We start from the raw sequence: 25,469 nt of genomic DNA, 5'->3' as shown, positions 1-25,469 counted from the left end.
TCTCTCTCTCTCTCTCTCTCTCTCTCTCTCTCTCTCTCTCTCTCCTAGTTTTTGTCATGCTAGAGATCAAATCCAGGACCTATGCATGCTCAGCAACTGATTTTCCACAAGTTGCATTTCCCAGTTCTAATATATTTTGAAAATTAACCCCTTGGGGATATATAGTTTGCAAATATTCTCCACCTTCTCTAGGGTATGCCTAGACTCTGCTGATTGTTTTCTTGGTAGTGGAAAGGCTTTTTAGTTTGATGTAGTCCCATGTGTCTTGTTTTCTTTTGTTGTTGTTGTTGTTGTTGTTGCCTGTGCTTTTGGTGTCAAATTCCAAAAAAAAAAAAAAAAATTCCCAGACCAAGGTCACAGAGCTTTGGTTTTTTAAATAGTAGTTTTATAGTTTCAGGTTTTAAATTTAAGTTCAATTAAGTTTTTAAAATATTAAGAGTTGACTTTTTACACATAGTATGGTGTAAGGGTCTAATTTTATTCTTATGCATGTGGAAATTCAGTTTTCTCATAGTAATTTATGGAAAAGACGTTGTGTGTATCTGGCAATGTGTTGAAAAGCAATTGACTATAAATGCATGGATTTATTTCTATGTAATTTATTCTGTTTCATTGGCCTAAACATCTGATTTTATGCTAGTAGGACACTGTTTTGAGTACTAAAACCTTACAATATATTTTGGAATCAGGTAAGATGATGTTTCCATATTGTTCTTTCTGTCACATATTGTTTTGGCTATTCTGGGTATATATAAATTTGAGAATTTTCTTTTCAATTGCTGTGAAAATTGTTAATAAAAATTTGATAGGTATTACATTGAATCAGTACATCACTTTGAATAGTATGGATATTTAAAAATATTCCTCCTTCTAGTCCATGAACACAAGATACCTCTTCATTTACTTGTGTATTTTCTCATTTCTTAGGCCAATGTGTTATGATTTATAGTATATGCATCTTATACCTCTTTGACTAAATTTATTCCTTTTTTATTTGCTTTGATAGCATTTGTAAGTGCCATTTATTTTGTAATTTTTTTCAAATAGTTTTTTGTTAGTGTGTAGAAGTGCAACTGAGTTTTGAATGTCAGCTTATACAGTGTAAATTTGTTAAACTCATTATTAATTCTAACAGTTGGTGGCGTTTAAAGGAGATATGTATGACTATGTTCATGTTATTTTCAAGCAGGAACAATTTAATTTCTTCTGTTCCAATTTGGAGACTTTTTACTTCTTTCTTTTGCCTAAGTGAGGTCTTCCAATTTTACGTTGAACAGAAGTGAGAGTAAGGTCATTATCTTTTTCCTGATTTTAGAGGAGAAGCGTCCAGGTTTTCACTGCCAATGACTCTGTTACTTTGTGTTTGTCATATGCAGGCTCTATTATGTTGACATGCATTCTCTCTATAATGAATTCATTGCCATTTTATAAGACATGGAAATGTCATATGCTTTTTTCTGTATATATTGTGATGATCATACATTTTGTCCTTCATTCCATTAACGGTATATAAAAAATGTTTTTAATAGTTCAATTTTTTGAGAATTTCATACCGAAGTACTGTATTTATATTATTGTTAGAGAATTGCATATGTTGAACTATCATTATATCCCTGTGATGAGTCTCCTTTGATCAAGATGAAAGATCCTTTCACTGTTATATTTTCTTGAGAATTTATGTATCTATGTTCATTGGGGAGGTTGATGTATAATTTTTCTGTTTTAACAGCTTCTGACTTTGTATTACAACAAGCCAATATGTTCAAGCAGTTCTTAAAACTGAAATAGATGGTGGGTGTCAATAATTAGGAAGTTACCACTTGATATGGGTTGAAAACATTGGCAATTAATTTGGTTGAAAATTGAAAGTAGCTGCTAAAAATATCTTGAAAAAGAAGATCATCTTCATCCTTGGACTCACATGTTTAATTCAAAAGTTTACTAAAGATCTACAGTAATCTATAGAGTGTGGTATTGGCATAAAGATCAATATATGTAAATCCATGAACTAGAACAGAGGGGCTATAAATACATTTATAAATAATTAATTTTTAGCAAGGTCAGACAACAGAAAAAGATAAATGGACTTTCTTCTTACCCTTCAAATATACCTACATATATAATTTTCAAACTATAGGAAATTAAATATAGTAAAAGAATCTTAAAAGAATCTAAGAGGGAAAAGCTATCTTATTTGTAGAGAATTAAAGATAAAGTATTAGATCTGATCACTCAAAATTCATGCAAGGAACAAAAGAGTAAAATGTTTTGTACTTTAATTGAGGGAGGGGAAAGAAAAGAGCAGGAGGAAGGGAGAGAGGAAGGAAGAGAGAGGGAGAGAGAATGAATTTAGATCTAGCATCTAATACTCCACAGAATTATTCTTTAAATGTTGAGGAAAAATACTTTCCAAGACAACAACGACAGAAGTAATTGTTGCTAGTTGACTTGCTTTGTAAGAAACATTAAAAGCTTCAGAGAGAAGGGAGATAATATACAGCAGAGATTTAGATTTATATAAAAAAGGAAGAACATTAGTAAAAGAATATCTGAAACCAGGCATGGTGGTGTATGCTTTAAATCCCAGCACCTGGGAGGCAATGGCAGGAAGATCTCTGTGAGTTCAAGGCCAGCCTGGTCTACGTAGAGAGCTCCAGGTCAGACCAGGACTACACAGTGGGACTTTATCTAAAAAAAAATTGAAGGCAAAGTAAAACTGTTTTTCTTATTCTTAATTATCTAGAAAAGAATGCTTTGCTCATAGTGATACTAATAACAATCAATTTATTACCTATGCTTCTGCATAGGTAATATGTTATATAAGATAGATTTTATATAACTACATACATGTAAAATGAATGTCAGCAATGATACAAGAACAAGAAGAAGGAATGAGAAATATTTTATCACAAAGTATTCACATTTCTATGAAGAGATTCAGTGTATTTTGAAAGTGGCATTGTATTAATTATGAATATATATTGTAAACTCAATGATTAAAAGAAGTAAAAAAAAGTAACTGCCATTTTAATAAAGGAAAGAAAGAAACATCTAATAAAATCCCCCAAATCACAAGAGGCAAAAAAAGAATGAAAAATAGGAAAAAAGAGCAAAAGCAACAAACAGAAAACAGCAACAAATACAGTAGCTGTTAATTTAGTTACATTAATAATGATTTTGAATGCCAATGACTTAAATACACAAATGAAAAGACAGACTGTTAGTACTGATGGACTGGGCCAAAGAAGAAGACCCAGCCTAGTATGGTGGTGCACGCATTTAGTCCCAGCACTCAGGAGGCAGGGGCAGGCAGAAATCTGAAATCAAGACCAACCTGGTCTACATGGTGAGTTCCAGGCCAGCTGAAAAAAAAAAAAAAAAAAAAAAAAAAAAAATCAAACCAAAACAACAAAAACAAAAAAGAAAAAAAAAACAAAAACAAACCTAGGACCTAACTATATGCTTTTGGTAAGAAACTCATTTGAAATAAAGACTCATATGATTAAAAGTAAAGAAACAGGGCAGGTATGATGGCATTAATTGTCAACTTGGTATAGTCTAAATTCACCTGGATATGTCGGGGGGATTATTGCAATTAAATTAATTAAACTTGGAAGACCCACCATCCGGTAGGCAGGGGATCCTGGACTGCAAGAGAGTGAAAGAGCTGAGCACTGGCATTCACACATTCGTGGCTCTCTTCTGATTGTGATATGACGGGACTAGCTCCTTCAAGCTCTTGCTGCTGTGGCTTTCCTTGAAATGATAGACTGTAACCTTGCACTAGGAGCTGAATCAAATCCTTTCCCCCTTAAGTTGCTTTTGTCAGGGTATTTTATCACAGCAGCAATAACGACAAAGATGTACACTAATCAAAAAACGTATCTGTACTAATTTTAGACAAAGCTGACTTCAAAGCAAAAAAAGTTATTAGATATAAGGAAGAGCACTGCAAAAAGACAAAGGGGTTGGCTACTTAAGAATATATAACAATCTTTTATGTGCATGCATTTAATGACAGAATGTCAAATTATGCAAGGCAAAACTGATAAAACAGAAAGGAAGAATAAATTAATTTATGATCATAGCTGGAGGCTTTTCAATATCCTTTTGTTAGAAATGGACGATAAAACAGGCTGAAAATCAGGAGATAGTTGAAATCAACAACACCATCAGTCAACTGAGTGAAACTGTATCTGTAGACTGCTTCATCCAGCAACAATCTCATATGGAGTCATCAGGATAGACTAAATTCTGTTCAGTAAAACACACTTTCACAAATTTAAAAGCATAGAAATCATATGAAACCTACTTTCAGATTACAGTGGAATTAAATTAAAAAGCAGTAACAGAAAGGCAACAAGAAAAACAAAATATTCAGAGATTAAGTAGCATACTTATAAGTAAGTAGAGGTCACAGAGGAAAACTAGGTGGGGGGCAACCTTGATTTTATTTGAGGTAGGGTTTCCCTATAGTTTAGCTGGCCTATAACTCGCTAGGTAGACCAGGCTGGCCTCGATCTCACAGAGATCTATCTACCTCTGCCTCCAGAGTGCTGGGATTAAAGGCATGTGGCACTATACCCAGCTATTAAGAAAAAAAATCTTGAGTGATTATAAACATTTGAGTTACATGCCTGTAAGTTCAGTACTCAGAGGCAGAGGCTGGAGGATTACTGCAAGTTCTAGGCCAGCCTAGTTTTTACATAGTGAGTTCCAGGCCACCAAGGACTACAAAGCAAGTCCTTGTCTCAAACAAACAAGCAAACAAATAAAAAAAAAGAACTAAATGAAAATGAAAATCAAGGTACAAAAATTTATAGAATACAGTATAAGCAGTGCCTACAGGGAAATACACAGCACCAAATGTACATATTAGAAAAAAGAGATGGTTTTAAGCCAATAATTCAAGTTTCTATTCTAGACAAACTGTAAAAAAAAAGAGTAAATTAAATCCAAAATAAACAGAAGAAAAGGCATAATGATAATTAAAACAGAAATCAATGAAATCTAAAAAAATGGGAAATCAATACAGAAAATTAATGAAACTGAAAGGTGGTTCTTTAAGAAGATCAAGAAAATCAATAAGCCAAATTAACTAAAGGGAAAAAAGGAATTAAGGTGTAAATTTCCAATGTCAGAAATGAAATAGGGGCTGCATTCCATATCCAGTTGACAGTGAAAGCATAATTAGCGATTATTTTGAATAATTCAGCATTTACTTATTTATAGTCTAGCTAAAACAAACTAAGAAAATGAAAATACAGGCCACTATCTCTGTCCTTTTTGCACAGATGCAAAAAGTCCTCAGCAAAATCTAATCTAAAGAATGTATAAAAATAATTACTATGATCAATGGGACTTATTTCAATATGCAATTATGGTTCAACATTTGAAAATGAACAAATCTAATCTATTACATCAATGGGTAAAAAGAAAAATCTCAACAGATGTAGAAAATGCAGTTGGCAAAGTGCAATACTCATGCGTAATAAGAACTCTGAATAAACTAAGAGTAGAAAGGAATTTAATCAACTTGACAATTCCTGTACAAACAATGCTCAACACTGAGAAACTAGTGACTTTCTCACCAAGACTAGGAAGAAGGAGATGTCTTTTTCTTATTGTGCTTTCCCAACATTATACTGCACGTCCCAGCTAATGCAATAACATAAAAAGTAAATATTGCAAAGAAAAAAGTTTCTTGGCTTTCAGATAAAATGACTCTTTACAGAAAAATTCAAAAGAATGAAACAAATTCCTGGAACTACTAAGCAATCACAACAGAGTTTTCAGATACACAGTGAATATGCAAGTCAATTGCTTTCCTACATACCGGTGATGAACAAGTGGAATTTCAAATTAAAAACACAATGTTTGAAAAATGACATACTTCTTTATAAAATAACAAAATATATGCAAGATTTAGTGGAATAAACCATAAACCTTTAATAAAAAATAAATAATAAATAAATGGAGAGATAGTCCATATTGATAGGTAGGAAGATTTAATATTTTCAAAATGTCAGTACTTGCAAACATGATCTAGAGATTCAATGCAATTCCAGTAAGTTATTTTATAGATGTCAGCAAACGTGAAATTTATATGTGGAGAAGAAAGATCCAAATTATCCAATTCTAAAGAAGGATAACAATCTTGGAAGGTGTATACTACCCAACTTGAAGACTTAGTATAAGTTACAATGATAAAGACAGTTTGGTATTGGTAAAAGAAAAGACAAACGGATCAATGGAACAGAATGCAGAACCCAGAACTAAAGCCACATAGATAACTCACCTTTGATAAAGGTTGAAGGACATAAATAGAGCAGATAATTTTTTCCATAAATCACACTCAGTCATATGCCTCCCCTAAATGAATCTAATCAGAGACCTTAACCCAAAGTGAACCCAAAATGGATCTATCTCTTAGAATATAACAGGAGAAAACTTAGACGATTTGGAGTGTGATGAGTTTTTAGGTATAACACTAAAGGCATAGTCCATAATTGATAATCTGTACTTCATTAAAATTAAAGATGCCTGTTCTCCAAGAGATAACATTCACAGAATGAACATTACAAAATTCAACAAGGGTCTGGAGAGATGGCACAGTTAGTAGTCACCATGTAAGTATAAGGACTTGAGCTCAGATCCCCAGCACCCATGTTAAAAGCTGGGAACAGTAGCACATGCCTGTGATTCCACCACTGGGGCAGCAGAGCAGGAGGATCCCTAGAGCTCATCCCAATCAGTCTAGCTAAGTAGTGATCTCCAGGTGCAAATAGTGAAATACCCTATCTCAAAAAGTAAGATGAAGAAGCAGTTAAGGAAGACAACTGACATTGACCTCTGGCATCCATATGCACACATGCTCCTATGTACCTACATATCTGCACACACACACACACACACACATACACACACACACACACAAACATGTATACACAACAAAATTCAATAGCCAGAACACAAACATCTCAATTAAAGAATGGGTCAAAGCAGCCAGAGGGATGGCTCAGAGGTTAAGAGCACAGGACTCAAGTTGGACTTCCAGTAACCATGTCAGGTAGCTTACAACTCCTGTAACTCCAGCTCCAGGGGATCCAATGCTCTGGTCTCTGTTGGTACCTGCATTCATGTGCACATACCCCCACACACATAATTTTTAAAAATGATAACAATCATGCTAAGTGGATATTGTATTAAACTGACTCCTAATGACTTATTGTTATACTCAGAGAGTAGTGTATCTCTCAGACTTCATCAGAGGATCCCTACAGTTTCCTACAGCAGATGGCAATCAACACAGAGACCCAAAACTGGTCAATGTGCAGAGAATAAGGAACTGCAAAGTTCTTGCCCCTAAATGGGAAACCTATATCACACCCTGTCCCCCTAATGTTCAGGGATCATTGTGGAAGAGGAGGCAGAAAGAGTGTAAGAGCCAGAGATGCTGGATGAACACAAGGAAACCGTGCTGCTTGGACACATATGAACCCACAGTATTTGTGAGAACATGCACAAGACCTGCATAATCCCAAGACAGACTAAAACAAACAAACAAACAAATAAAAAACAGCATGGAGGGAGGAGGGAGAAGCTGGGCAAGAAGCCCTAGCCGAGGAACGATTGGCACTTAATTGCTGCTAGGACAGGGAATGCCAGTTCTCTTTAAGGGTATGATGCTGCGTAGGTTGATTAGGCTCCGGGTTATGGACCCACACTCAAGAGCATTTTGAGGACACAAATTAGACTTCACAGATCTTAAAAAAAAGAGAGGACATGACGTGAGTGGGGGATAAGGAGGTAAGGTGGGTCTGAGAGGAGACGGAGGAGGGGTTCTGAGGGAAGGAGTCTGATTATGATCAAAATACACTGTATGTAATTCTCTAAGAATCAATAAAAATATTAAAAAAATACTAAAAAAATGGACCAAAGACCTTACCAGACATTTCTTTCATGAAGAAAATATGAAGGTAGTCTATGTATATGAGTTGTAGTCTACATACGTCTTTAGGGAAATGCAAATTAAAACAGCAATGAGATATCATTACAGACTATTAGAATGGCCAAGATGTAGAAAATTAACATCACCAAATGCTGGCAAGAGATTTAGAGAAACAAAAAATCTCATTCACTGTTGGAGGGAATGCAAAATGGAGAGCTATTTTGGATGACAGTTTGGAGGTTTCATACAAAAACTAAACTAAACAAACTCTCACCACATGATTTAGCAGTTGTGTTCTTTGGTATTTACTCAAAGTAGTTAAAAATATTTCTACACAAAATCCTAAACATGGAAGTTTATAGTAACTGAGTCCAATTAGTGTTGAGCATATGTGCATGTGCTAACCACTTAGGGTTGGGGCATGTCCCTGAAGAAAAGTGGTTCTCCCTCCCTCAACAGTCATTGACTGCCCTTAGCTCTTCATCAAGAGGTAGGGCCTTGTGAAACTTTGCTTCATCCATGTTGGCTTGTTAACTGGTATGGCCTTTGCAGATCTTCTACAGGTCTTCTAATTATGTTACAATATTGTTGGGAGTTCCTGGGTGCAACATTCCTGTCCTGTCCTATCCAAAAGGCATTATCTTGCAGCAGTCATCCCAGTCTTCAGGCTTTTACAGTGTTTCTGCCCCTTCTCCTGCAATGTTCCCTGAGCCTCAGCTGTAAGGACTGGGTTATAGATTTGAGGGAGTGAAAATACTCTACACTGTACCAAAATAATAGACACACATCATCACGTTTGCCCAAATTCCTACAATGTAGAATTCCAAGAGTGCTCTCTAGTTTTAAGGTAATTGTTATATATTTAAGTAGGCTTATCAATTATAATACATGCATTCTCCTAGTGGAGTTGGAGATGGAGGCTATGCATGGGGAATCAAGGACACATGGAGAATCTCTGTGCTTTCCTAATAATTTTGTTATGATCCTAAAATTCTTCAAAAATATGATATTTTAAAAATAGAGGCAACTTATTGAATTAGGTAACATAAACAAATGATTTACCTGAAAGGGGACTTGTATTACAAAGAACTATTACAAATAAACAAGAAGATGAAGGGCCTTCTTAACAACGTCAAATAGTTTGGATAGGTGTTCAATCTCATCAATAATTAGGGAAAAGCAGATCAAAACCATGAGAAGATGTCAAGTTTCTTGCATTAAGAGATCTATAACTTAAACGCGAACAATTGCAAATGCTGGTGAGAATGTGAAGAAACTAGACAATACAGAAGGACAATTATATACCATTTTAGTGATTTAAAATGTTAGACTGCTTTATAAAACAGTTCAGCAATTCTACAAAAATTTAAACACAGACTTTTCATATGACCCAGTAATTCCATTCTTAGATATCAGCCTATACTGATATCTGAGATTGCATAGTTTGGAAACATTTATTTCTCATGGTTCTGAAAGCTGGGAAGTCCAAGACAAAGGCATTGGCATGATTGGACTCTAATGAAGGCTTCTCTTTGCTTCCAACACAGTGCTCTGTTGCTGTACCTTCCAGAGGGCAGGGATGTTATATTCTAATATGGTGGAAGGAAGGGAGAAGGCAAGAGAACACAGCCTTCAATTGTGCCTTTTATTAAATGGCACTAATCTCATTTATGTTGGAAGGTCCCCTACAACTCAATCACTGTCCATAGGTCACATGCTTTAGTGTTGCTGCACTGAGGATACAGGTTTCGCAGACATTTTGGAGGCACCACCATCCTTCAACCCTTAGCACTAGGTATATACCCAAAAGAAATGAAAACATACATAATACATGGTACATGAGTGTTCAGTTGAGCATTTTTCATACTATCCAAAAAGCATAAACAACCCTAACATCTACTAGCCAATGAATAGCCAAATAAAATATGGCACATCCATATAATAAAACATTAATCAGCAATAGAAGGGAACGAAGTATTGGTATGCTTATAACATGAATCAGCCTTGAAAACTTATGCCCAGTGAGAGAGACCAGATACAAAAGGCTACAAGTTGCAGGATTCCATTTTTATAAAGTGTCCAGAAGAGGCAAACCTATAGAGATGGAAAATAGACTAGTGGGATTGAGAGCCTGGGGAAAGAGAAAACGAGGACTAATTATGGAAAGCAGGGAGTCTGCAAGTGATGATGGCTGCATATCTGTATGAATGTACTAAAAATGTTTGAACTTTATACCTTAAAATGTTGAATTTTAGCAGAAATCGAATGGGATAGTTGCGTTTCTGGAATTATACAGGACAAGAATAGTTCCCCCTCCCCCCCCGGACGTATTGCTTTCTTTGAATTGGTGTTCAGCGTATTTTCCAAACTAAACTCATCATGTTGCATTTGCTTTAAAAAAGAAGGAGAAATGAGATCTTTTAAGCAGAGACATATCTGTCATATGTGTGCTGTGATGGACAGGGCAAGCATTATGAGGTGGAGCCCTTTAATGTCACCAGATACATTCACAAACACTCTGCCCCCCTTTTCTTTCTAAATTATAGTGGCTGCAAGTGCATTCTAATAATTCTACTCTTTTAATAATCTCTGTGATCAATATTAACTTATTTCTATGTTTTTGGCTGAGATCTCATAAAAATAAATTTAAATCAATGAACACATAAAAAGTTCAATTTTATAGCATATGACTTGTATCTTTTTTACATGTAATTTTTATTGAGCTTTTTAAATTTCATACATTTCCCACTCAAATCCAGATCCCCTTCCCTGATCCATGCCTCCTCTTATCCCCTCACTAACCTCTATGCACTCTGCCCTACATGCTGAGTCTGATTCATACAGGTGTTTGTACCCAAATGTCCTTCAGTGTAAATGCATCCACTGGAGTCCAGTCAGCGTATCCAGTGGTGGTATATAAGTCATACTCTCCCTCACCCAGCAGCAGTCAGTCTCAAACAGTTCTCCATCTAGTGCTGGCCCACCACTGATTTCTCACCTCCTCTTTGAGCATGGGACCCATGTCAGCTCAATGACTCATATTTTAATAAGGCTGTTACTTTTTTCTTTCTTTTGTGTATGTCATGAATATGTGTGGTGTATGCATGTGTGCTCGTGTGTGTGGGTGTGGGTGTGTGGTGTGTGTGTGTGTGTGTGTGTGTGTGTGTGTGTGTGTGTGCTTACCTTTACAAGCACATGTGGAGGCCAGAGCCTGATGTTAGGATGTCTCTTCAGTCACTCTCCACCTTATCTTTTGAGACATGGTCTCTCACTGAGCCTGGAGCTCACCATTGGCCAGTGAGCTCACAGATCTACCTGTCCCTCCTTCATAGTGCTGAAGTTACAGACATGTGCTGACATGCCTGGCTTTTTGTGTATGTGCTGGGGATCTGAACTCAGGTCCTCATGGTTGTACACTAGCACTTTACTACAGAACCATCTTCTCAGTCCATCAATGAAGTTGTTACTAAAACCCCAAACTAGTGGCCAGGGAGATAGAGTTCAGTTGGTAAAGAGTTTGCTGTGCAAGCCTGAGGGATTTGAATTAGATCCCCCAACACTCATATAAAAAGCTAGTTATGATGGTGCATACTTATAATCCCAGGGCTTGGATGACTGAGACAGGTGGATCTCTGAGGCTCTCCGCCAGCCAGCCTAGCCTAATCATGACCCCTAGGTCCTAGTGAGAGACTGTTTCCAAAATCAAGATGGAGAGTTCCAGAGGAACCACACCTGAGCTTGATCTCTAGTCTCCACATGCACAAGCACAAGCATCCATGGGCCTGTGTAGTTGCACACACACACACACACACACACACACACACACACACACGCACACACACACATATACAATGAATAAAAGGAAAAAAGGAAAAACAAACCTCAAACTTCTGATGTTGTCAATATTTTTGGGTGTGAAGCTGTGTCTCTGACCTCCTTCCCAGTATATTCAGTAGCTGTTTTAAATATAATTGACTAGAAAGAGGAACTTAGCTTTCCCTGTCTCTAGGGAGAATAAAAAATTGGTTTTCCATGGCTCCAGTGGATGGATCCAAAGGACATTGGGGATATATCTATATCTATATCATCTATATCTAGAGAACCTAAAATTATATATTATATATGGAGAGAGAACCTAAAATTATATATATATATACATATATATAGAGAGAGAGAGAGAAAGAGAGAGAGAGAATGTGAAATTGGGTACAGATAGGGAGGGGATGCAACTACCATCAAGTACATTGTATGAAATTCAGAAATAGTTAAAATGTACATGCTGAGAGCCTTTGGAGACGAGGAACTCAAACTTTCATGGTTCTGATGGATAAAGGTGGCTAAGTTACTATCTTAGATAATTTTTTTAGTGGTTGGGGAAGGAGGCTCTTGAAAACAACTGATAAAATCTGAGCAAGGTTCCCAGTCAGGAAATAAACCTCAAGGGACCTTAAGGGTAAGACACTTAGCAATAATTCAGTACCCTATGTAGTTTTCATCCCTGAATGTGTGGTGTGCTGACGTTTTACAGACTTGCGTTGTGAATGTTCATGATGTTGAGAAGGTGATTGTTCTGATTAAGAAAAGTCACTTATGAGGGTGTGGTAGAACATGTACAGTATTCATAGGAAGTAGGACATTTAAATTCCTCCTCAAACTGCCTCCATATCCTGTTCCATGTGGTTCTACATGAGAAAAGGAAATAATAGCACTGGTTAGACTAAAAAGTAGGCGATAGAAAGAGATTCAATATCTTAGTCTACAGTCCTGTACATCCAGAGGAACGAGAACTGGAGTCCTATGGCGTATCATTCCTAAATGAATGATTTCTTGCTCCTATACCCTAGCTATGCCATCATTTAAAATATTTTATTAATTTATTTTTTATTTTATTTTTATGAGTATACTGCCTGCATGTATGTAAGTGCACCTGAATCATGAAATGCCCACAGAGGTCAAAAGACGGCATTGGATTCCCCTGGAACTGGAGTTACGGACAGTTGTTAGCAGCCATGTGGGTGCTGGAATTTGAACCAGGCCCTCTGCTAGTGCTGTTAACCACTGAGTCATCTCTCCAGCCCCATCATTTCAATAGTAGCAGAATCCACTACACAGACTGAGTGTGAATGCATCCTGACCCTACTACTCTTTCTATTTCAGTTTGGTTTTTCTTCAGAGATTCTGTATCTATATTGAATTTTAACTTCTTGTCTTGAATTGCTTTAGTTATTTCATTAAACCATTTGTGCTTCCCAGTCTTCATTCAGTCTTTTACTTCTATCTTCTTTGAGTTCCTTAAACATTTAAAAAAATATTCTATTTATTATTTTTAGTTTATGTATACGAGTGTATTGTCTGCACATGTGTAAGTGCACCTGTGTCATGCAGTGCCTGAAGAAGCCAGAAGAGGGTGTCAGATCCCCTGGAACTAGAGTTACAGACAGTTATTAGCCACCATGTGGGTGCTGGGAATTGAACCTGGGTTCTCTGCAAGAGCAGTCAGCTAGGCTCTCTGCAAGAGCAGCCAGTACTCTTAGATGCTAAGCCGTCTCTCCACATCCCGTGTTCACCTCCCCGAACATATTTAAAATTGCTATTTTGGAACCATTGTCTTGTGCATCAGCTAGGTTGCCATTTCCAGGAAACATTATGATGGTATTGCTGATCTTTGGAGGAGACATCTTGTCTTGGTTATTCATGTCGTTTGTGTTTTTTTGATGTGCTCTAGGTATCTGAATTTGTGATGTTGGTGGTGTTTCTTGGTATGAGTAGGTGATCTTGTCTTTGCTGAGTGGGTGTTTGTATCTTTGCTGTTTTCCCAACTTGTCAGGTTGTGGCTCAGCTGAGTGGTGCTTGGTGTTCAGTCTTGGGACCCCTTTATGTTGATGTGTGAATGGGATGTAAGAAGTGGTCTTCACTTGGGTTCAGCTAGGGATAGGTGCAACTTTTGAGTCTGAGATTCTAGGACTGGTAAAGGTTCTGAGCTACAGGGTGGGTGGGTTGCTGCTAGATGAGCTGGTGGGCTGACAGGTCTAGCTGGGGGAGCTTGCAGGTCTGGGGCATGCATGGATCCCAGCAACATAAGCAGGCTTAAGAGCTGAGATGGCTGGGCCCCACTACCCGTGTGGTTGAACCCCAGCTTTTAAATCTAATAGGCACAACAATGACTGGCACAACAAACTATAGCGGTGCAGCAGTAGTAATTATCTTAGGGGTAATCAACAGCTATCTAATTGGACTTAAAGCCCTCTCAAGGGGAGGAGCTCATGTGTGGCACTGTAAACATAGCCAAATACATGTCATGGAGAGGTCATAGATCCTAGAGAAAACCCTACCTCTTCAGAGGGGAGAATGTTAGAGTAGCCGAAACCCCATAAAAAAATGAATCAATCAAAGAAGAAGAAAGAATACATGAAGTTATCAGAAAAAAGCGATGGGGAGATATGGGAGGAGTTGGAGGGGAGGGAGTGGGCATGGATTTGATCAAAACACCTTATATGCATGTATGAAATTCTCAATAAATTATTTATTAAAGAGTTATACAATTTGGGAGTCTTTTAGATAGACCCCCTGAAGGGGTACTCCCATTGTCTCACCCTGCGTCCCTGTTCAGCATGGAAGAAGCCAGAATGGTCTGCATCCCGATTCCCTATCGGCAATTTAGGTACCTCTTCAGGGGATGGTGTGCTAAGAATAGGAGGTAGGAATTGGCTAAGCAGTTAGGGTAAACAGACCCCAAAGAAAAGTAGCCAGTTTCTTGGCTAAAAATCAAAATGTCCTTGGGCCTCTTAGTAACATACTCTGTTCCAAAGGTCAAAAATGTCAAAAGTATTTGGGAGCTTGTATCTAATCCCTAAAAGATTTTAGGGTTATCTTGTCAGAGGGGGGAATGTCAGAGTAGTAAAAAGCCCCATTAAAAAGGAAAAAGAGAGTACACAAAGTTGTTCAGGAAAAAGTGACGGGGAGAGATGGGAGGAGTTGGAGGGGAGGGAGTGAGCATGGATTTCATCAAAACACATCATATGCATGTTTAAAATTCTCAATATAGTTTTTAAAGTTAAAAAATAGGGCATATATTTTCAATAAAAGCTCTACAGCAACACCTGACAAAGTGTAATTATTTGTTAGTTTATCTATTAATTTTAAATTTCTCCTTCCTAGACTGTAACCTCCATGGAGGGCAGGAATCTTGTTTTAGTCTTTTACCTCTGTAAGTACTGGTGACTGACACATAGTAGATAATATTTGTCTAATAAATGAATAGCATATGGTTTTAAATATTTTGCAAATATCCCAATTATTGAAGCAGAAGTTTAGTACAGAAGAAGAAAAGGTGATTTATAATTAAATCCAGGTCAATGAAGGCCTCTGTCTCAGGGGTTCTCAGTTCTGGCTGCACATTAATATCACTTTGGGGAGTTTAAAGAGTATGAACACCTGAGATCTTCTATGGTCCAAAGGAATCAAAATCTCTGGGGCTTGTGCCTATGCACAGTTATTTTTAAAAGCTCCTGAGGTGACTATAGTACACAGCCAGACTGTGAACCACCGCTTTCATGCACAAAGGGGTTTGGAGATGAGAAGACAGCAGATTGTCCAAATGAAAATGGTGTGTTTTATTCAGTCCCTTACATGCTTACAGGCCTTAAACCCAAATCTGAGATGAATTAAGACAGTGATAACAGTTCAGAGGTAGTGACTAAGAAACTTACGGACTGAGAGAATTTTGAAAGCTTATAAATTGTGGAGTGTGTGGAAATACCTTAGGACAGAATTTAGGTCTCCTTGCTCTGTCCCACTTCTTGATTTCAGTTCTTTAATCACCTTTTATGTGTGTGGTGCTGGGTATTGAATCCAGGTTGTTCTATTTCTAGAAAGAATTTTTTATTTAAGCAAACAGCTACTAAAACATAATGGAGTTAAGAGAAAAAAGGTATTATCTTTGATTCTTATAGCCACTAATCAGAGGCTTCTTTGTTGGTTACTAAAGGCCATAACCAGAATCATTGTGCCCTCCACGTCTACAAACACAGCATCTTAGATGAAATAACCTCACATTTTTCTTACTGTAATACAAAAAAGCCTTCCAACCCACCAAAGGACATTACTTTTTTGCCTCCATTTACATCTTTGCTTCCTCTCTCTTTCTGGTGTGATTATTTTCAGTGGTTTGGGCCAGCTGACCAGCTTAGGCCAGACACAGTTCTCATCCCAGAGCTGACTGTTGATCTTCATCTGCAGGAAGATGGCACACTTTGCTCCTAAACTCAGACACAGTAACGCTGTAATTGTTTCTTCTCCCTAATTTATTTAGGTTGCTGTACAATTTTCTGTAGCTGTGATCCCTCAGTTATTGCAATCTGGGAACAATATAGATGCTGATAGCAGAGTGAGATTTTCAATTGCTGCTACTCAGTGATTCACATAATGTGCTGTCATTAGCACTTTGATGTGACATATCATGGTTCCAGGGCTTAGTGGGCCATTTATAATACCAAATGAAGGTGTTAGCATGAGTGTTGCAGCCTTGTTAAAGCCTTAATTGCTTTCACTGGGAAAAGTTGGCAGCATTTTCTCTAGAGGGAAATAAAACGTAATATTTAGTTTGCCTTTAACCATTTGCAGTCAATTCCTCTCCAGTGAAGGAATCATAGCTTTCCCTTTGTGCTCAACACAGTTATGTTTATGTTATTACTAATAATTATTATTGTGACTAACAGAATTTTACATCTTTACAATGTAGCTTCATAAAAAATAAAAAGTAGTTAACAATTACTGAGTATTCATGATGGGGTGAAAGAGACACCTACATGAGCTCATATGACCCCTTCCAACAACCCTCTGAAATAGATGATGTTACTGTAAGAAAGGAAATTGATGTTCATTAAGGTTTAGTAGTCATTTCAAGGGTGGGTAGGTGGTAAATGGCAGATCTGAGTTGGAAATGCTGGTCAGTCTGATACCAAAGTTAGTACTTTTAAGAAATAAGTTCAAATACTCCCTGCTCTCCAACCTTAGCAGTTATCACTCTCTTCTACAGAGGAAATAAAGATTCACATGACCAGAAAATTATGGTGCTGCATTTTGAGCTCTGATTCTAGTCCCAGAGGGATGTGCTGTTACTACTACGATGTGTGCTGTTGACATACTGTGCACACTGCTCTGGTTGAAAATTGGGCAGATGAGAAGTGGTAGTAAAATAATCAGGAGCTTGTATGTGGATGGCATTAAGGGCAACGCTGCTGCCTGCCTGGTCAGAGGCAGCCTCTGATCTGAACAGCTAGGGGTTAGAGGTCAGAAGAGAAAGGAGCAAGTCATGTTTCCTGGGCACGCAGCCCGGTGCTTTGGCTACTGATGGAGCCGGCCTGGGTCACAGTGATTGATCCTGCAGCCAGGGCTGCCCTTCTCTCAGCAGCCACAGGCCCCACAAAGGCAGGCAGCACATGGAGAAGTCTTTGTCAGGGCCCCTAATGACAGGATTTGGTTTCACATCACAGCTACCCCTAAACAGGTACACTCTGCTTCTTTCATCTTGCTGATGGCTCCCACGGGAAAGAAAAGAAAGAGAAATGGGGCTACATCAAGAAACAAGTCACAGGCCAGTTTGGCCAGGTTTTGTACCTCCCCTGCCATAGCGCCTCCAGGTTTGTAGTTTTGGAATTCCTCTATTTTCACACACCCTGTGTGGCCATGGCACAGCAATGGGAAAAACTTCCCTAAATAATTATTCATAATTCATCCTCCATGACTCACTGGAAAATGAATGCTTCTGCATCTTTCCATATGTTACTGCCTGTGGTTCGGAGAGCCTCCCTAGACCCAAATTTGCCTTCCTATGGCCAACTGCTACTTCTTCATGACCCAGCTAGGCACTGTTTCCTCTAGAAGGCATTTCTCAATGGTCCTTGCTGCCCTCTGCCAATCTGGTTTCTCTGTTCCTCTCCTACCCTGTGAACGTGCCTCTGCCATAGGCCCTGCTCACATTTCTGTCATCTGTCTAGATCTGTGGTATAATCTCCTTTTGGGCAGATAGTGCCTGCAGTGCTCAGCACAGGATCTAGCGCATGTTGTAAATGTAATAAGTGCTTAGGAATGCATGAAGCACAAATCAAGTTGAGATTCTATTTGCTTGACCATTTAAGTGACAACGCATTCAAAACTCCTTTTAAAAATATCCATTTTTTACAGATTTTAAAAACAATGTTATTACAGAAAATTTACAAATAAAAAGTCTGCAAAGAAGAAAAAACATAAGTGCCTATAATTCTCCTTGCTCAAAGATAAGCGTCACATCCAAAATTTTTTTACATTTGCATGTAAGTACAAATCAGAATCTTACTGCCATAAATTGTTTTCTCAAAGATACTGACAATGATTTTGGAGGTATACAAGGAAGGCAGTTTAACCCCAGTTCAATCAATGGGAAACCAGAGCCCAAAGACACACATTTCATTGAGGACAGAACTAGGACTAGAATCTACCAATCTTATCCATTCTAAGCCTTACTGCCCCCAGTGATGCCCCCTAATTAGGGGTGCATGTCTCATGTCAACCCAGAATCAGTAGATACGGATCTGTAACTAGGTGTTCCTTCTGAAGTAAGGGATGCATGAAGATGATGCTGGCTCCTTATCACGATGATGTAGTGCATAAGGGGTATTACCTCTTAACATTTGAAAGAGAAAAAAGGATGGAATATTTAGCATCTTGTCCTGGGATCTTGTGATAGACAAGCTATCCAAGTAAGCCAGAAGACAGCAGTAAAAGCCAAATGACTTTTGAACGGTGATAGTTTGACTCAAAACATGTTGCTACAGGAACTGCAGACATAAGTTTAATTTCATTGTTGACTACTGAGTGGTGCTCCAATGCATGGCCAGTGAATGCATTCTAGAACAGTGTACACGGAAGGTGCTCAATGGATGTATATTGGGCTGTCAAACATTTGTTTATTATTACTCAGCAGGGATAGTAAGCAAAAAAAAAAATTCTGACAGCACATATATACACTGCAATACTCAGTGTAGGAAATGCAAGACAGTATGATCTGGCTCTTTATTTTACTCTAAATAGAGGGCTGAATTGTGATCACACACACACACACACACACACACACACACACACACACGATCATTAGCCTTGCAGATAGAGGGACTATATCTTATTTATCTGTAATCCAAGTAATGCCTAACAACAGAACCAGATATACTTGAGGTGTCAATGTGTTTTTTTTAAATTGAATTATATCTGTGTGAAGACTCCTTTTTCTATCCTAGCGTGGGAGTTACGGAGATGTTGACTAGTAATTCTCCATTCCTTTCCCTGAAAGCTCTGTAAATCAAGCTCTTAAAAAAAGCAACAAGCTAAATTCCAAAACCCTCTCTAAGGAGAAGTGCCCATGGCTGGTGGGGTCTGGACTATGTCTACCGAATGTGCAGATCTCTTCTGCACAAACATCATCTACTCCCAAGGGAGCTCATGACTGACTGACTAGCTGTGGAGACTCTTTCCCAATGGCAGGGGTATCAGGGGAAAGGGGTGGGAACCTAGTGATGATGCATGGCTGAACTAAAATGTGGTGCTCTTCTCAGGAGAAGGAAAATCTCACCACAGGAGGAGGGCTGCCACTTTTCTAGAGGAAATACATGAAGAAACAAAAAGAATAGTTGAAAAGTATTTTCTGAGCAGAATGGGATGAGAGAACACACACACACATATTCTCCCTCTCCCTCCCCCTCCCCTTTCCCCGTCTCCCTCCCCCTCCCCTTGTCCTTCTTTCCTTTTCTCTTTATCTTTTGGACTTCTTTTTTCAAAAGGGAAGTTTTCAGATCCTAATTGAGTAGAGGGCACAGTGTGTCCTATGTGCTTCCTGTCCTCACATGTGCTCAGCCTGTTCCATTATCAACATCTCCCATCAGAGTAGTATGCCTTTACATTTGATGAATTCACATCAATGACCTGGAAAGCCTACATCACCTGCAGTGCTCACTCTCTAGTTTTGGATGAATGTACAAAGTACCCACTAGTATTATCCAGAATAGTTTCCTGGCCCCCAAAGTCTTCTGTTCTTTTTTCCCTACCCCTAATTTGTGGAAAAAACTGACTGTTTTTGTTTCTCTTTCAAAGGGCCATCCTCATATCCTGTCTGATCTTGGATCAGTGCTATTGGAATGGCCCTGCCAGAGCTGAGCTGGAATGCCACACAGTCAAGAAGGAGGAGGGAGGAATGATATAGGCTATGGCTTGAGTAGCCATGAGGCCCAGAGGCTTACTTTTCTGGATTTATTCATGAGCACTAGCAACAGAAAGTATTTGCTAGTATGATTCTCTCCTGAAATATAGTAAGCTGGGATTGAAGGATTGGGAATAGAAAACATTGATTCCTATTGTAGAGATACCTGCACATCCATGTTTGTTGCTGCTCTTTTCACAATAGCTAAGAATTGGAAAGCAAAACAAAACTAAACTAAATGTCTCTCAACTGACAAATGGATAATGAAAATGTGGTATATTACACAATGGAGTTCTACTCAATGGTAAGGACACACAGAATCATGAAATTTGCAGGTAAATGGATGGAACTAGAAACTGTTATACTAAGTGAAGTAACAGAGACTCAGAAAACAAGCAACATGTCTTCTCCCTCATTTGTGGATCTTAGTACCAATCCCTTAAATGTGAGTATATATCCTGATGTAACTGCAGGAACCAGGAAAATGGAAGGGAACGACAGAGGTAAAGGGAACGAGCCTGAGAGGGGGGAAAGTAGGAAACAGCTGTTATCAATGGGGAAATGGGGGAACATGGGGATATTTAACTGGGAAGGGAGGAGGAAAGGACATACAAACAACCATGGGGGTAAAGGTGAAGGAAGAAGGAACTCAAAAGGAGGGATAATAGGAGACAGGTATTATCAAGGTAAAAATGGGGAAAATCGGGGTACTTTGGGGAGGGAGGAGGGAGGATAGACAAGGAGAGAGAAAGGAGAGATAAATAAAGCTTAGGTGGTGTGAAAAGCCAGAGGAAGATGTATTAACTCAAAAACCTCCTGAAAAATATAATAAAATATCTGAATGTGAGTGCATGTGTATACCTGAAGGCTATATAACAAGAAACACAGTGCCAAAGAGGAGAAACCTCCCTTTGAGTTGTTGGTCAGGGTAGTCAAGAGACTCCCAAAACAACACAGGCTATTGCCACAGCCCTTGATTACCTCCCAGAACTTGAAGGTAAGATCCTATTGCTGAAGACAGGACATACTTTGGACACAGGACTTGGAGCAAGGGAGCTGGAACTGACCTGGAAGCTTTTATCCCAAAGACTAGTTCTCATAGTTAGAGGGTACTATGCAAGCAGCTAAGGCAGAAAATCAATCAATGGTCCAACCTAGTTCTAATAATAACCACAATGGCCAGCACAACAAACTATCTCTATTGATGTAGCAGTGGCACTTTTACCTAGGGGGTAATCAACAGCTATCTAATTGGACTTACAGTCCTTTCAAGTAGGAGGGAGCTCATAGGTGGCACAGTAAATATAGCCAAATACACATGGATAGAGATGTCATAGATCCTAGAGAAAAACACTATCTCTGTCATCTCTCTAGACAAATGAAATTTCTTACTGTATGCTAAATATGGATCCTTATATTTACAGACATGTATACTGTATAGCACTCATCAAAGAAGCTTCTTTTTGCAACAGATGGAGGTTATTACAGAGTTCCCACAACTGGTCACATAACAGAGAATATATGTCTGAGAGATGCCCAGCCCTAAGTGACACATATACAGTACAATCTCTACACCTAAGTTCATGAAACAGTGGAACAGGGTGTAGAGAGAATATTGATACAGCCCTCAACTCTCACCAGTGAAACTTTCACATATAACAGAGTGCAATGCACACAGAAGTCCACAACTGGTCAAGTTTTAGAGAATAAGAGGCTGCAGAGTGTACGCCCTTGGATAGGACTCCTATATTGAACCTCATCCACCCATGACTTGGGGGGCATTGTGGAAGAGGGGGTGGAAAGATTGTAAGAGCCAGGGTTGGTACATGAATATAAACAGAGGCTTTCCAGCCTTTAAGCCTCTGGGAACTTGCTCCTGTGAACTTGCAACAATGTTGACAGCATGCATAAGACCCATGTTGAGTCAATCAGACAAAAACCCAGCTGGGGAAATAGGCAGCAGGTCCCAACCTTAGCCAAGGAACTGTTGATAATTGATTACTGCAAGGTGAAGGAGAGTAGATCTTTAAAGATGTGGCTCCAGATAGGCTGACCAGACTCTAGTGGATGAACTTGTACTGAGGGACATCTGGGTACAAATGCTTGACCAGATAGGACTTAACATATATGACAGAATGCATGAAATCTAGTGTATGCGTATGGTGGGGGTATAGAGGGTATGAATGGGGGAGGGGGTCTAAATTTGATTAAGATCCATTATGCACAAAAAAGAAAACTGATTTTTCAGGGAGACAACCGAAACATAATGCACTAATCCCCTAAGCTTTTAACAAACTCTCCTAAAGATTAACCACAGTGTAAAATCCACAAGTTTTTATTGGAATTGTTTGGTTATCAGTTACACATCTCCGGCATGGCAACCAGGATCATGCCTAGGTCTGTCTTTATTGTCCATTGAGGGACCTGCTGCAGTTTCTCTCAGGTTGGTACCCTGGTCTGGCCTTGGAAAGTTTTTCCAGGGGAGACTTAGGACACACTCTTCCAGATACCAAGTTCTCTACTTATAAGGTGCAGGATTTATTACCACAACGAGGATAAAAAAGAAAGTTTGCCAACTTTTTAACTGCTTTTACATATAGTTTATTTTTTTATTAATTAATTAATTTGAAAATTTTATCTATATGTGTGTATTGCCTGCATGTAGGTAAGTGTACCCGTGTCATGCAATGCTGACAGAGGACAGAAGAGGCTATTGGATTCCCTGAAACTGGAGTTATAGACAGTTGTTAGCTGCCATATGGGTGCTGGGATTCAAACCCAGGTCTTCTGCAAGAACAACCAGTGCTCTTAAGCGCTGAGCCATCTCTCCAGTCCACATATGGTTTCTTTGTCAAAGCTGTTGTTTTCGGAAATACAGCTGCCCAGCTTATTTGAGCCTCTGTACTAAATCAATGGAGCTTGTTTTAGTGTTTTAAAGGCTTCTATGAATTCTGCTGTCACTAGGCATCAAGTGAGGCTTTCTTTTATGCCAAGATTTTAAAGAAAGCCACTGGCAGTAACTCTTATTTGGGGAGAACAAAGTCACAAGACTTGCATCTTTAACTTATACATGGCCATGGCTGTCGAAAGTTACATAGACGGCGACCCTGGAAATGAAGCCTGTCTAGTCCTCCAAAGACCACCTTTCTCTAGTTTGTGTCTTTCTCTTCAGAGCTTCAAGAAGCCTGTCTTAATCTCCAGACTCAATGCTAAGGAAGTATTTGCCTCAGGCCATTACAAAGACATCTAATCTAGTACTATGGGAAATAATGTGGCACAGTGAAAAGAAAATGAGATTTAGAACTAGGAAACTCTGGGAGTTCTGGCGCCTGTTGTTTGCCTGACCTTGGATATTCACTTATTAGTTTCCTAGGACTTCAGTTTTTCTTCAGCGACATGAAAAACAAGTGGTATTTATTTCATTAGGCTTTCTTTTTCAGAGCAGTCTTGATAAACTGCAATTATCTTATGTTTGTTTCTATTTCTCACCCCACTGCATGCAGACCTTGCTGTTTTGGATCACCACAGTGGTCCACGGCCAGGAATTAGCAATAAGCACATAAAGACATGATGAAAAGTGAGTGAAATCTGAATGAAGGAAGAAAAGAATGAAGGAAAGAAGGGAGGAAAGGAAGGACAGGGTTTGGGGGACATTGCCGAGGTAGCATATAAAAAGATCACCATATAAAAGCGATCCGTAAATTGTTAAGTATTATCTGCATTATTAAAATGGTGCATTAGTTATTATATTATATTATTTTATAATGCATTGTTGCATTAGTTATGCTGGGATGATCATTATAAAGCTAGATAGTGTTACTTTCCTGATTAAAGCTCTCCAGTGATTTTTCTTACTTAAAATAGAAGTTAAGCTGCCCCAGATGATCTGACCCCTGTCTACCTCATTTTCATCTGGCCTCCCTCTGCCCTGCTGTACCTCAGGCACTTCGTGTTCTCTGTGTATTTGCAAACATGCCAACTTTGCATGAAGCTTTGTCGTGAGGCTTTTGTTTAGCCTGTCTCCTACTTAGAAAGGTGTGTGAAGTCAGCAATGCTGGCTCCTTACTGTCATTGGTCCTTTTGTTTGCCTGTCACATTCTTAGAGAAGACTGTCCTGTACATGTATCTAGAGGAACCTTCATATTCTTTTATTTATTTATTCATTACTAGTTTCCTCCTTAGCACCAGCTGCAAACAAATATTTACTTACATTTATTTCAAGTAGAAGATGTGATCTTACATTTGTTTAATAGTTGGACTTCACAGATAATTTTCTAATTATTTTGTATTATTTGTACAAATATATGAGCTAAAGCAAAACAAAACAAATTTCTCTGGGTCTAAACAGAAAACTCCCTCCCCCTCCTCCTTACTCCCACACCACACACATTCTTGCAGAATTATTCTTGTACCGTGAGTAAAAGGAACTGTGTCAGTTGGGTTCAAGATTTGTGTCTTAACTTGAATCTTGATCATGTGCCTCAAGTGATAACAATAATTCCCAAGTACTCTAACCTTGAGGGGAGTCTTTCGAGATATGAAAATGATAGTGTTATGGGCTAAGCTTTCCCTGCTGGACTCTTGACTCAGGATTTGGAAGGTGGAGGGAGTCAGGTAGAAATAGGCAAAGGGAAGCAAATGGCAGGAACGTGCACTGTTCCAGTTAGGGTTTATTTCAATGAGCCTCAAGGCAGCATTAATTCAAGGCACAGGATTCAGGTCTATGGCTCGTTCTCTCCTCTCTTCCCTGTCCTTCCCATGGTGGCCTTGTTAAGTAAAGCTGATGGATCCTTTCAAAGGCCAACTACAGGTCTGGAGAGAGGAGTCTGATCTTCCATTAGGATCATGATATGAAACCTGTGCAAAACAACAACCTGTGTGATATTTCTGAAAAACAACTTTTCAGTGTTAAGCAAGCTTTCCCTGCTTATACATTAATGTACCAGACAAACCTGGGACTCTGCTTTTCATATTTTCTTACTCTCTTTTTTCTCCTAGAGAAGTTGGTGCTCAGGCAAATCTCGTTGTCACATGGAGGTCAACATCTAACTCTAAGTGCACTTTAGCCCGTCCCTAAGAGATGGGCTCCTACTGTATCTGAACTTGGTGAACGCTCCCCCATCTGCTTTCAACATGCTGCATTTGACGTTAACTAATGTCTCCCATTAGCATTAAAAGAAAACAATCTGGAAAAATTCACTCTCAAGCAGAGTTCAAACAGGCCATAAGGAGATGTGGAATCTCAATTGCACAAAGTTTGCTAAAGTTATATATATATATATATATATA

General features: G+C 38.6%; 1 protein-coding gene across 2 annotated transcripts in view; it reads right to left on the bottom strand.

Annotated features, from left to right (window-relative positions):
* Nucleotides 1-25,469, bottom strand: part of Hpse2 (heparanase 2 (inactive)) — a 785,472-nt gene that overhangs the window by 152,809 nt on the left and 607,194 nt on the right. The gene's annotated exons all lie outside the window — the stretch shown is intronic.

The sequence above is a fragment of the Nannospalax galili genome, unplaced genomic scaffold (assembly GCF_000622305.1).
Source record: "Nannospalax galili isolate Female #2095 unplaced genomic scaffold, S.galili_v1.0 scaffold875, whole genome shotgun sequence".
Lineage (NCBI taxonomy): Eukaryota > Metazoa > Chordata > Mammalia > Rodentia > Spalacidae > Nannospalax > Nannospalax galili.
The sequence above is the reverse complement of the archived record's forward strand: the minus strand, read 5'-3'. Positions and strand labels throughout refer to the sequence as shown.